Raw genomic sequence first — 14,350 nt, 5'->3', positions numbered from 1 at the left:
CGGGGACTTCAGAGGGATACCCTCTTCGGACCACCCCTTTGGCGGAGGAAATCGCTGCTGCGGGAGGGCCCCTGCCCCCCTGCCCGGGCGGTTGGCCCGCAGCCGCCCCCAGCCCCCTGCCCCGACCCCGGCCCCGGGGAGGCGGCGGCGGGGCGGCTGCGGGAGGCGGCGGGGCCGGCTGCGGGAGCGGTGCGGCGGCGATGACTCAAACCCGCCCGGCCCGCTCTGCCCCCTCCCGCTCCCCCCGCCGGGGAGGGCTATTAAAAGCTGCTGACGTAGGAGCGGACGGCCATCTTTGATGAGGGCACGGCTCCCGCTCCATTGAAGAAGGAGACCCGCGGAGGTCAGCAGCCTCCTGTCCTTGCCTCCCATCCAGCTGCGGCACCGACCCACCGACCCCGCCGCGCCGCGCTCCGCCAGCCCAGGTAAAGGTGGGACACCGCCGCGGGCACCGGCTCAGCGCGGGGAGGGGGCCGTATTGATGATAATGAAATGAAGAAAAAGGATATATTTAAAGTGGGACCCGTTCGGCTTTTTGTCTCCAGCCTCTGGGCTGCTGCGGGCACAGAGAAAGGCAGGGAGAAGGGGGTGATTTCGCCGCCAGCCTCATCGCCGGCTGGAGCCAGGAGGGCAGCCGGGCTGTGCCTCTCGGCCGTGCGGGCGGCAGGAGGCCGGCGGAGAAGGCAATGCCGGAGGAGAAGGGGAAGCAGCGCCATTCCCAGCTCCGAGCGGGGAGAAGGGTGCGCGGGCGCTCTGCGCTGCTAGGCCGGCCCGGGCTGTGCCGCCCGGGGCACTGCAGCGCCCGCAGCGCGCCGGCTGCGGCGGAGCATCAGCACCGCGGACAGCGCGGGGCCCGAGCGGCGCCGGGAGGGGACGTGCGCCTGCCTGTGTCCGTCCGAGTGTCTGTCTGTGTCTGTCCGTGTGTCTGACCGTGTGTCCGTGTGTGTGCTCAGCACCGCGGACAGCGCCAGGCCCGAGCGAGACGGGGGGGATCGTGTGTCTGTGTCTGTCTGCGTGTCCGTGTGTGTGCTCAGCACCGCGGACAGCGCGGGGCCCGCGCCGGGACCGGGGAGTGCGAGCCGTCTGTGCCTGTGCCTGTGCCTGTGCCTGTGCCTGTGCCTGTGCCTGTGCCTGTGCGTGTGTGTCTGTGTGTCTGTGTGTCTGTGCATGTTCAGCACCGCGGCAGCGGAGGCGGCCGTGCTGCAGCGCCCTGCGGCTCCGCGTCCCCCGCCCCGGGGCTGCCCCCCCGGACACGGGACTGGGAAGCGATTCCCGACAGGCGAGCGGCGGTGCTCCCTCATTCCAGGACAAGACCGCGGGCAAGCGCAGTTGTGGTTCTGTAGCTCAGACTGAGAAGAGGGAGAAATAAAATTTAAAAAACAAAAAGCAAACAAACAACAACAACAGCAAATAACATCAGTTCCTGCAATTATTCGGCGTTTGGCACTTCGGCTCCTCTCCCTTGAGAGGCGTTTGTGCAGGGAAGGCGGGGGTTACATAATGCCGAGCCCGCGGGGTCCCCCCGGGCCGGGCCCTGCCCGCAGGGAGCACCGGCAGCCCCCCGGGGTTCCCGCAGCCGCGCTCCGTGCCGCGGCTCGGGCTCCGCTGCGCCGTGACACGGGGGACATCAGCCCGCGCCGCCCCCCCGCCCCGTCCCCGCGCTGCGGAGCGGTGCGGAGCCGCCGCCTTATGTAACGCGGGCTGCCCCGTCACGGCTGCTGGCCCCGGCTCCCCCGGCGCCCCGGCGTTCCCTCCGCCCGTCCTTTCCGCTCCCCGACACCCCAGCCGCCCAAACGCCTCGGTGCGGTCCCAAGTTGATAACTTCGCTGGGTTTTTTTCCTGCGGGGCGAATAAACAAGGGGAGACAGGGGCATTGGGCTGCGTGTCCAGACACTGCGCTGCGTAGCTGCGTCAAACCGGAGCGGTGGGATCTGCCAGATTTACGTGCTTGGCTTGAATAATTGCTGCTGGTTTCGTTCCCAGCTGAAGAGCGGGAGGTGGGAGAAATGGGGGGCTGGTCTGCGGCGCTTCCCGGGGGTGGCAGAGCAGCCCCTGAACCCAGACCCATTTCCTTCCAGCCCCGGCCGACGCATCTGCAAGGACATGCCTGACCCACACCCCCACCTCGTCCTAGCTCTGGGCATGGAGCAGCTCCCCCACTGATCAGCACGAGGATGGTGTGGGGCAGCCACCCCTGCGGGTGGCAAGGGGAGGGATGGAGCCATCTGGGAGATGAGTGCTGCGGTGGGAATGGCTGGGGAAGTGACTCTCTCCTGGGCCCACAGCCACCTGCACATCCCTGCAAAGAAGCCAGTCTAGGAAGAAGCAGCAGGGGTTTTCCATTGCTGCTGCATCGCGCAGAACGGGTCAGCCAGGAGGTGACTGCTGAAGAGTTTGGTTCCTAGGATGGGTGCCAAAAAGATAACAGAGGTGACCAAACCAAAGATGCAGGCAGGCCTGATTGACAAAAGCAAAAGCTTGAGGCTGCCTCTAAAGTCAAGAGGAGTTGCAGAAACTCAGCAGGTTACAGTACCAAATGCAGCTAGATAGCAACCCTCAAATGAATGCAGCTTAACTTTCTTTCCACAGCTAACTAGAAAATGAGAGTGGCATTTCCGAGAGCTCTCGGGACCAGGCTGTGTGTCCATTGAACTCATGGGGGCAGTGAAAGAAAGAACAGCGCAATCCAGCCAGCATGAACCCTCAAAATACATCTAATGAGATGCAGCTCCACTTCCCAGATTTATTGCACTGGATGTGGGAGATGCTTTTCAGGTCAAGGGAAAGCTTTTCATTTTTCTCCCTATGCTTCAGGTATGGCAACAAATGGCAAGATGAAAGTGCTAAGGCGAATAAAGCACAGTCTCTGCCGAGTGCTTGCACTGCTTTAACTGAGCGAGGTAACAAACCAAAACACTTTTCCTGTCAGTGGGAATAACTTCAGCGATTTTCGTGTCTGTGTGTCACAGGGCTACAGCTGCTGCATTTGTAGCAACCCTCAGGGAAAAATAGAAAGTATCTAGAATGGTAGTATATAGGGCTCAGTTTGCTAATGATTTCTTCTCTCAGGAACAAAGAACAGAAACTGTTTTCCCTTTACCTTGGCTTGTTGTCACACAGTTACTCTTTCTCTAGCATTTTTTCCCCCAAATCTCTGTCATAATGTTTTATAACATAAGGAGGGTATTCTCATCTGTACATATTTATACACACGCACACACTCATTTCAGAGATTTCCAGGGTTCTAGGCTGGGTAAAACCACAACAGATGTAGGCTGACTTTGCAGCATTCATTGGGCAGAGCTCATTTTTCTGTCTGTGGAGTTTCATGCCCTGCTACCAATGCAGCCACCTTTGGGCTGGGCCAGTGCCAGGCAATCTGTAACAACAGCCTTGTTCAAGCATTTCAGAGCTTTAGAGGAAATTTGCTGGAGAGCTGCTGCAGGATGCACTTCTCAGGCAAATCGTGATTATCTCTAGGAAGCTGGACTTTGTAGTGGGCACAGGGCTTGTCTATCTACTCCTGGGGATGCTGGATATAGTTTTTCAAGGCTGTAAGTTTTCAAGGAATAGTTTGGGGTTTTAGCTTATTATTTTTGAGCCTCCAACGGTGTGGTTTTTCTCTGTTTCAATAAACTCTGGCTTTCTTGCCTATTGACCTTGCAGATGCAGCTTGCTGCATTGTATTGCAACAAGCACTTTTTCCAAAACACACAAGTTATATTCCTAGTTCTTGTCTGTCACCCTTTTGTTACTCCCTCCACAAATGCTTAGACGTACACAAACTCCCACCAGCAAAATCTGCCTCTTATCTGATCATGATTTTCAGAATGCTGTCCCACATCCCACTACATTTTCTAGGACTTTCCATCAAGCACAAAGACAAGTCAACTGCACAGGTTCAAAATTGTTCTTTCCTGCTTTGTGATGGCCCCAAGAGTGATATTGCAAGAGCCAAAAGTGGATCTGAGTGGCCTTGAGGAAATGTTTGAACTACTTGCCCTGCTGTTTTAGGAGGAACTTTAGCTTTGCTCTTGCATCTTTCATCTTGCTCACTTTCTATTTGCTCATCACCTCGTGCTCACTTACCATCCTCTTTTAAATCCTGCTAAAGATCACCAGGATGAAAGAAAAACATCAAGGGCATTAGGACCCTGATGTGAAGGGTGATGAGTGTCACCTTCTGATTTTGATTATTCCAGCAGGTCTAATCCAAAGTCAGTTGGAATCGAGGAAAATACTTCCCTACATCATTTTGTGAGGCTTGTAAAAGAATATTTAGCAGTTTAGGTTTTTCAAAGGGAAACAAATTCTGTGTGCATATTCCCTCTGAAATATACTAGCACTAGTGATTCTAAAGAGAATATAATATTGCATTATAACCTTTTCCTTTTTTTTTCTTCTCTTTTTTCTTTTCTTTTTTTTTTTTTTTTTAAATTATAAGAGCCATGGTGTCTCCCACCAGAGAAACCTGAATTCTACTACAGGCACAGGGAGAAGAGGGAAACACTAAGTAATTAATCATGGCTGTTCCTGGCCTTTTAGAGCTGAGTGTTAATGCTGACCAATCTGTGCTCTGTCTGGCTATTTAGGAGATTTTTTTTTCTTTAGAGCTAACAGTGCTCTGCTTCACTTTTTGAATGGGAATCAACTTATTATTTGGCCCCATTGTCAATTGGTGTGAAGTGGCATAACTGAGTGCTGTGCTACTCTACAGGCCAAGAATCTTTCAAGCTGGGACTCCTTGTTTGTTTTAAAGCAGAAACGGGTCTATTTGCTGAAGGAGCAGCTCTTCTAAAGAAAGAACTCGTTTCAGATGCTGCCCTCCCAAAGCCCATCCCTGTTTTTTCCCAGCCTGGTCTCACTGTCACAGACCCTGATGGCCAGGCTGCCTCAGAAGTGGTGCCATGGAGCAGGGATTAAGCAGCAGAGGAGGAATCCTGCCTGTTATGCCTCTGTTTCAGGTTGGGTTCTGCTGCACTCTGCTGGTACATAACACCAGCAGAACTTGAGTTTGGTGTAAAACCCAGGACACAGCTGAGTTCTCCCTAAAGGCACAGTTGTGTGCAGAAATAGTCAGAAACTCCTAGCTGTAGCCATTAATTTTTCTTTCAGGCTGGAGAGGAGGGTGAAGTTTTTCTGCATTCCACTAAGTGCACAGGAAAATTAGGCTTCTTCCCTCAAGTTTTTAAAAGGCAATATTCTTAATGGCTGAGACGTTGTATTTGTAGAGTTGAAATATGAAAGAACAGAGGCAAAGCCAGGTCTCACTGTACAAGTGTCTAAAACTGACCAAGAGGAGCTGTTCTTATATGTCTTCACTATAATTATAGTTTTCCACATGCTTTTGATATGACCAAATTTTTGTGCCAGCATTTACTGGTAGAATCCATGAGCAAAATGAGAGTTATCATAGACTATGGCAGTGCTTACAACTAAAATTTGTATCTTAGACATTACAAAAGGATGCCTCAGGTAGGTGATTTGCAAAATTAATGCAAGATTTGCTATTTCTTCCTCAAAACCTACAAATTATCAGGGAGTTGCACATCCAAGGTACTGCAGAATCCTTGGTAGGGCATGTTTGTCATTCTGCATTGATCTCTTCCATCTCCCACATTTTCTCAGTAGCATTCCCTTGCTAAAAATCCCAGTAAATCTCCAGAGACTTTCACTGTCACTTGTCTGTCAAAGAGACTAGAAGTTTAGATTGAAAACTAAAGCTCTGATCATTTCCCAGCTCAGTGTTCATCATGCTGTGTTTGTTTGGTATACTTACTCTCCACCCAAAGGAGAGGAATTCTGTTCCTGAATTGCAACACAGTCATAGAAGAAGTAGTAATTGTATTTTTCCTTTTGTATAAAACAGTTATTTGGAAGATGTACCAACCTCTCCTTTGGTTCCTTTCCCCACTCCTGGAAATTATAGCTCCCAGTGGAACTGTGCAGATGCCAGTTCCTTGATCTGTCTTACAGAGGTAAATATATTTCCTCCAGCTACTCTAAAAAACTTCACGAAACAAAAGTATACTTCTTCAGAAGAGCTCATCTGTCAAAATAGTGTTACCATTCACTGATTCCTTTTTTAAACAGGAACAGAAGTCTCCCATGCATATTTAAGCATTTTTTAAAATAAAAGGTACTAGAATTAGCTTCGTTATGCTTGAGATGGAAATTAAAATTTTCTTTCTCCTCCCTGCACTAGTATTTCTTGTTCAGTCTGGTCCCATTCACATCCTTAGGCTCCTCAGCATTCACCTGGCAGGGATTTAGCCAAGCTTGCATTTCTGCAGGCATCAAGGAGCTGCTGCTTGGTGCAGCCCTGCGCTGCTGCTGCTGCCTGCAGCCTGTGCACCCCGGGCACAGCCTGGGCACACAGCTGTGCAGGCTCAGGGCTGCCTGTGCCCCTGGCAGCAACTGCCATGGCGAGGGAGGAATGAACTCCTGTTCCTGTTTGCTGGGCACACACAGCTCACAGGGACAGCTCGCTCCTGCAGAAAGCAGCAGGAAGGTGATTCATTGGACTGGAGATGTTTGGTAACGTCTGAACTTCAGCTGGGGGGGTTGGGGATTAAAACACCAGGACTGCACGTAGAATCTCTGGATTCAGGTGCAAGCATCACACAATAAATAAGTGTAACCCTTGCCAAGTGCCTCAATTGCCTTCACCCATAAAAGAAAAAGCTGAGATTAAAACAACTTCCAGTTTACATCCCATAGCTTCAGATGTAGGACAAGTACCCCTTACCTTTGAAAAGATATTTTTATGAATATTAGGGTATAGTAGTTTCCAGTGCCTGAGGGTGGTGACCTAAACTCAAAATGCAACGTTCTCCCACCAAAGGTGGTTGTCATTTACCTAGAATGTGACTGGGTGTTACCCATGATTGTTCCCTTCAGGTTAGTAAAAGGCTTGGCTGGAAGATGCCATATAAATCCAGATTATTGCTATTGCATTCACGATAGCAAGAGAAGAACGCGCTCTCAGACCAGAAGGTGGATGAAACACTGGTGCCTTTGCTCGTGCACTACACGAGAGCAGGACTTTGCCAGAGCCCTGTGTTCCTCCAGAGCTGCACTGAGCTGCAGGGGAGAGTGGGGCTGAGCCCTCTCCCTTCAGCAGCATGGATTCCAAACCAGTAACACAACAGCTGAACATACAGCCCAGCTATGTTCTATGAATAATTGAGTATTTCAGCCAAACATTTGCTTTTCCATAGAGCATTCACCTAAGTGACACTCAAGGATGGGAACAGCCTTCAGGAAACAAACCCAGGTATGCAAACCCAATTAAACTGGAATTCACTGCTGGCTTCCAACAAGCAGTTCTCCCCAGGGAAGTGCTTGTTTTATTTGCTCAGCTGTGTGGAGACAGGTACTGGTCGCAGAGCTTACTGAAGGATCTCCTGCTGCTTTTCTGCCATTAAAATCCTGTTCTTGGGATATGGAATTTGCAATTCCTGAAAATGTAGGTCTTTTACTGTACCAACAGCAGAGGCAAGAGGCAGAAAGGCCAAGAGCAGCAGAGGGGTTTAGGATGGTGTTGGATGAGTGCAGGAAGGGATTGTGTGGCATGGCTGGTGGTGGTCACAAGAGACTGGACTTGATAAGGCAGCAAGTCTCCTCAAGTCTGATGTTCCTAAGAGGTCTGCTTATTTAACAGAAGAAAAGAGAGGAGGGAAAAAAAGGCCTGGATGGTTCTTTGCTGTAGGTCTAGTTCATTTTAGAGATGAGCACGTCAAGAGACAGTGGAAAAGGCCCTGGAGGCGCCAGGAATGCACTATAGTATAATTGAAAATGCTCTAGACCGCCTTTGTAATAAAACAGCAGGGCCATCTGCAGGCTTTAGATTTTCAATATTAGCAAGGCATTTTTAAAGCATTGTGTTGTCTTGTTCCCTTTTTCTTAATTAACTGTTTTAAATAGTACAAAATAGGCTGCTCCTGAAGCAACTTGCAGGCTCTGAGGATCATTTTCTAAGCCTGGTAAACAAGAACAGGTGTGTACTTCTAACAGGCTGACAAATAAGAACACTAGAGAGCTGCCAACGTCACACAAAAGGTCCCCAATTTCCAGATTAATGCCCGGGACACTTAAGGTTACAGTATTAAGCAGGCTGATAGAGGGGAGCATGTGACAGCAGAGCCAAGCAGCAGGTCCCATCCTCTGGAGGCCTCAATAGCTGTGCTGCCTTTTTATTTTTCTTGGTGTTTGGGGTCTCCTCCCAGTCCAACTCAACTTCTGCAGCCTCAGCTCTCTGCTCTCATCATGTTCCCCAAATGGTCTGAGGGAAACCACTCTCTCAAGAGAAGGAGATGCAGAGAAAGAGCCTTTTCAGCTCCATTTGGGACAGGGGCTTGGTATGGACAGACAAGGCTTACAGGCAGTGGGCCACCCAGATCACAGAGGGACAACAGGGAAAGAGTAAGAAGACAGGAACACAGTGCAGGTGGAGATGAAGAGCTCACTCTCTCTCAGCAACAAGGACCCCAGTGCTTCCCTCTCCTTTGACTGGGCCATTGAGTGAGAGGTCAGAAGTTACCCATCAGTGAACTGAACCCCCTCTAAAACAGGACATCCCACAGGTTGCAGGGCTTCTCTGTTTTAACTGCTTCTTCAGCAGTACAATATTCCAGCTTTGCTTTCAGAAATTGTCCTCAGTGAAGAATGTGACAATATATGGTATTTAATTGAACAGTGAAATCCAATAAATGCTTTATTGTGGATGCAAGCATTTATCTGCAAAGTTATTAAACTGCTATCTAGATTGATGAGCAGCTCTGCTGCTGCCATACCGTGATTTTACTATGGTTACCTCTGTTCTTTTATGGAGTAACACTTGCTTTCCTCTTTAGAGTTCATATTCTTAAGAGCTCCACTCTTTCCCAGTAAGAATCCCATATTTCTGTCCTTTCCTTGCCTGCAGAAAGCCTTTACTTGCACCTAGAACTTTACTCACAAAACTTTTAAAAGAACCCCCAGCCTGGCAGGTAAAGAGATAAGACAGTGATCCAAAGGCCAGAACAGACTCCATGATGCTGGAAATGAGATGTTCAAGCACAGAATGTGAGGCTCCAACACAGTTTAAAAATTTCAATTTCTTTGCCTTTTTTTTCTATCCTGTTTTTGCGGTGACATTTCCAAGAAATATGTTGTACACTCAGCTGTTCTCCAGACAGAGCTCTTCCATTCATGCCTGCAGTCAGAACCTATTTCTCAAAACAGCCACCTTCCTGTAGCAGGGATGTCAGAGACCTTTCAATATTTAACCAGGCTCTCCAGTATTGTCAAACACAGTAGGCCAGTTCCTGGGCTTAGAAGACTTGCTTTATCTTAACCAAAAAATGATCCAATGTGGATGAAGAATAGGACAAGACGATAAGGAACAGAATGAATAACTAGGGGAATGAAAAATACCTCAACAAAGCACAAACCCAAATAAAAAAAAAAAAAAAAAAAAAAAAAAAAGAAAGAAAGGACAAAGGCCAGCAGATTCAAATAAGAGAAAGGACAAGATGGGCTTTTTCTTTAATTCTCTTTCTTGCTGTTCTTTCCCTATAAGCACATCATTAACAATTACCTAGACTTAAAAAGTAAATTTCAATCCTCAAGTTTTTGATAGTCATTTTAAAGGTGTCCTGAAGTGTTAGGTTATAAAACAGTCTCACGCCCCTTGGCAGCCACAACCTTGTGTTCCATCTTTGCATTTCACAGTGCAGAGGGGGTGCAGAGGTGCATCCTTACTCCTAATCTCACTTTTCTAGGCACATACAGACAGCAGGATGGCAGGATTTGTGAGCAGTGTCCCCTGTAGTTGGTGTCTCAGAGACAAACAGCAGAGCAGAAGGATAACGACTGCTACCCACTCACTGCGGTGCTGGAGATGTGCACTTGCTCTGCAGCACTTACATTGAAAATAAAAGCAAACCAGTGTTTGTGATATCACAAGGCAGAGCCCAGACATTTCTCCTTTTGCTAGAAAGCCTAAAAAAGGCCCTCTTTTCAAGTGTGTTAGAAATAGAAGCCTGCTCCAGGAGAGACATGAGGTTATCAGTGCAAATTAACAGTGCCAGATGGGGGGTTAAATTGCTGCCTCCCAGCTGAAGACATGCAAGGGGATGGAAGTGGTAGACTCTTAGGAAGGGATCATCAGAAGGGAGGAGATCCCACTGCGAGCTGGGATTTGTGAACCCCCTGCCTGTGCTTGGAAGCAGGTGCTCAGATGAGTGGTTTTATGGGCCGGAGCGAGGGGGAGAAGGGAACAAAGTCCCGGCCATTTTGGAGATCCTGCCTCATGGTGAGGGTTGTACTGCTTTGCTCGGGACAAACTGCCATGGAGCATGGGGGGGCCTGGTCTCCTGAGCTGGCACATGGAGACAGGGAGCTCACCAGAGCAATCACAGAAACGTGGCTGTGCACTGGGATTGTGTGGCAAGGTTTTGGGGGGGATACGAGGGGCAAATTCTGTGAGAAGCTGCCAGAAACTTCCCCTGGGTTCAGTGGAGCCGGTACCAGCTGGCTCCAAGATGGACCTGCCACTGGCCAGGGCTGAGCCTGGGAGCGATGGTGGCAGCACCTCTGGGATCACAGATTTAAGAAGGGGGAGAAAGCCTGCACAAGAGCAACTGCAGCTAGAGAGAGGAGTGAGAAAATGTAGGAGGAACAGCTCTGCAGACACCAAGGCCAGTGAAGGAGGCGGAGGAGGCGCTCCAGGTCCTGGAACAGAGATTCATTCCCCCACAGCCGTGGTGAGGCAGCTGTGACCCTGCAGCCCATGGAGGTCCACAGGGAAGCAGAGATCCACCTGCAGCCCATGGAGGAGACCCATGCTAGAGCAGGGGGTTGCCCTTATAGGCTGTAACCTCATGGGAAGCTCACACTGGAGCAGGCTTCTGGCAGGACCTGTGGACCCAGGGAGAGAAGATCCCATGCTGGAGCTTTGCTGGCAGGACTTCTGATCCTGTGGGGGAACTCATGCTGGAGCAGCCTGTTCCTGAAGGACTGCAGCCCATGGAATGGCCCCAGGCTGGAGCAGCCTGTTCCTGAAGGATCACACCCATGGAATGGCCCCAGGCTGGAGCAGCCTGTTCCTGAAGGATCACACCCATGGAATGGCCCCAGGCTGGAGCAGCCTGTTCCTGAAGGATCACACCCATGGAATGGCCCCAGGCTGGAGCAGCCTGTTCCTGAAGGATCACACCCATGGAATGGCCCCAGGCTGGAGCAGCCTGTTCCTGAAGGACTGTACCCTGGGGAAGGGGACCATGCTGGAGTAGATCAGGAAGAACTGCAGTCCATGGGAAGGACCCAGTTGCAGAATTTAATGGAGGACTGTCTCCCATGGGAGGAGCCCCACGCTGGAGCACAGGAAGAGTGTGAGGATTCTCCCCTGAGATGGAAGGAGCAGCAGGGTCAATGTGCAATGAACTGACGGCAGTCCCCTTTCCCTGCTGGAGGGAGAAGGTAGTGAATCAGGAGTAAAGTTGAGCTGAGGAAGGAGGAAGGGGTGGGGGGAAGGGGTTCTGAGATTTGGGTTCTTTCTCATTGTCCTACTCTGACTTGATTGGTAATAAATTCAGTAACGTTTCCCAAGTTGGGTTTGTTTTGCCTACGAGAGAAATTGCTGCAAATTGTCTCTATCTTGACCCACAAGTCTTTTGTTATATTTTTTCTTCCCTGTCCTGTAGAGCTGTGGCTTTGATGAGCACTTGGCATAATCAGGGCTGACCCATCACAGGCTGTTGAGCTAGGACAGCACTAACTTCCAGAGCAACAGGGAGCTTTGTCAGGAATAGTCCAGGTTTAAGGGTGTTGTTACTGAAAGAATGGCAGTTCTTACACTAAGAGAGCAGCTCCTAACATAGGCACTTCTCAAAACATTTCAGTGGAAGAGGGAGATCTGTTTGGCTATAATTAGGCCCTTTTTAACTCTGGACACAGTAACGAAGGAGCCTGTTCACAAAGCCAACGTCTGGAGTTCAAACATTTCAGTAACACACAGCTGCATTATCCAGAGGACAAGCTGTGGAGCTGCTCCTCCTTCCCATGGGAGTGCAGTGTGCAACTGGAGCACTCAGTGCACAACAGAGGCTCAGGAAGCCTTGAGCACCATTCTTTACACCCCCAAGGGAACAGGGCTGCAGCTGTGCTCCTTTACACTACACCGAAACCAACAGCACCACCCCTCCCTGAATCCCAGAGCTAGCAGTGACTTAATTCTGGCTGAGACACTGCAGAAAGTTACACACACACAAACACACTGGTTTGTACAAGGCAGGGATCTATTGTATTCCATCAAACCCTGAATCAGTTGAGCATAAGAGCTATTTTGTTATGAGTCACCATCTGTCTCCAGCAGAACGTGGTCAGGTCCTCTCTCCAGCCCTGCAGAGCAGAACTGACTCACCTCTGCTGGATCTGTTCTTTAAGCCCAGCACAGAGGCAGGGCTGAGGAAAGTGGCTCATCAGCACCTCAGCAACCACGTGGCTGAGATACGCTCAAGGTATGACGCACCTGAAGAAATCAGAGAGCAATTTGCAGCAAACTAATTATATAGTGAAATCCCCATCATTTTCTGTGTTCTGGGAATTTTGATTTCCTTGGCTTCCTCTTAATCTGAAATGATTTGATGAGTCTTTTTTCAGAAAAAAAAATCTCTGGATCCTCAGACAGCTCACTGCACACACTCAAGTCTCGACTTGCACAGCATTCCTTCCATGTTGTTCCAAGGGCTTCCTGCTCCCTTACTGAGTGTGCAAGGGCTGCAGATGTGAGAAGGTGTGGGAACAGTGAAAATCTTGTGGTTCAAGTCCAGAATTTGCTCTCTCTGAATATTCCTAATTAAGTGTTTCAAAAAATGCTATTTTGGCGAGCATTTTTTCCTGTAACATTATCCAGAAGATTTTCAACAGAACTCTTAACAGAGACGTGTGAAATAACTTTGTTTTGAGGCTATTAAAATGCAGAATTGCAGCTGGATGTATGCTGGTCCCATTTCCCCAGCTGAGCTATCACATTCACCTCTGCAGAAATAGCAACTGTCACAGCAACAGTCACACGAGATGCAGCCCTCAGAGAGTCACACTGAGCAAAGAAAAATATCTAGGACAGTGATTTAGCTTGTCTGGATTAAAATGTTCCTCACAGATGCTTTAGCGTTGTTGAAAGTCATCCTAAAGGAAGATGACAGGCTGTTCAGGCCTGCCACGAGTTACACAGAGGAGCAAATAGTTACTGCAGGAAGGCTAAGACAGTATTATGCATGGAAAATTCTAAGCAACTTCCTTGGAATGCTGGAACAAGAACATTCAACCTGAATTTCAGAAAATCCCTTTCTGTGCTATCATATGTTGGACTATAGGGAAAAGACATGAAACTGGCTTTGAACTAGTGAGGTATAAAAAGGTTTTGTTCTGGGTGACAGCCTCATTTTCACAAACTCATGGTCACTCTGTGGGAGATGTGACACAGCAAACAAGGTGCAGGGGATCAAAAAAAGTGTCCATCTCAGGACAGGAGTGGATTATTTTGAGCTGAGATAGAGACAAGTGACTATTTAAAAATTCCTAACAGAACTGCCAAGACCTGTCTCTCTTCAAAGGAAGACAAATGCATGTGGACTTGTGAGGGTCAGCAGCAATCTGGCATTCTTTGGGCAAGTGATGCACGCTGCAGGACTGCCAGATACAGATGGACTAAAGGGAAATGCCCAGATGTAACTGCAGATGTCATAGGAAATTAAGCCGCTCACTTGTACTTGTGATTCAAGAAGTTCCATTTCTAGGTCAGATGACAGCTTAGTTGGCCATTAATGCAAACATCTCTGACTTTTCTTGAAGTTTTCTGCCTAGAACCCATAAAAAAGCAAAGGACAAGTGCCATTTTCATGGGAAGCACATTGTACAGCCATGTGAGGAATTCCCTTTATGAAGGTTAATAATGAACTAAGGAAGTCAGCTGGGTTCTAAAGGATGAGGTTCTTTAGTACTCAATAAAATGGTACATTGACAAAATGAGCTGCGAATATTTGTTGTCACTGTGAAAGCCACTATTGCCAGTTTTGCATCTGTAAAGATGTAAATATTTATTCTGGTAAACACAAATACTATTGTTTGTGATCAGTTAGGTTTTTCACTGAACTACCAGTAAAGTTTATTCATCTACTGTGCTGTAGTGTCCTGTTGAATGATGTCCTCGTCTAGTTGAGAAAGATGGGTCACTGAGAGATTGTTTCTTTAATAAACCAGACCAGCAAAGAACATGGAAATACTGTTTAATCACTGCTTTTGAAATGAATTTGTTTCAGAATACAACCACCTCACTCTGGATAAATGCCTCCATTACTGCTTT

The 14,350-nt window shown here is 48.8% G+C and overlaps 1 protein-coding gene across 3 annotated transcripts in view; it reads left to right on the top strand.

Annotated features, from left to right (window-relative positions):
- Window positions 1-274: 274 nt before the first annotated feature.
- The window catches only part of SNAP25 (synaptosome associated protein 25), a 61,951-nt gene continuing 47,875 nt past the window's right edge, over window positions 275-14,350 (top strand). Inside the window, exon 1 of one of the 3 annotated variants that reach the window (XM_059840455.1) lies at window positions 275-425. The gene's annotated coding sequence lies outside the window, so the exon portion shown is untranslated. The remainder of the gene's footprint in view (window positions 426-14,350) is intronic. The other 2 variants (XM_059840452.1, XM_059840454.1) reach the window with 2 other exon arrangements.

This window comes from Haemorhous mexicanus, chromosome 3, assembly GCF_027477595.1.
Source record: "Haemorhous mexicanus isolate bHaeMex1 chromosome 3, bHaeMex1.pri, whole genome shotgun sequence".
In the NCBI taxonomy this organism is placed as follows: Eukaryota; Metazoa; Chordata; class Aves; order Passeriformes; family Fringillidae; genus Haemorhous; species Haemorhous mexicanus.
This window is presented reverse-complemented; position numbering and strand designations above follow the sequence as displayed.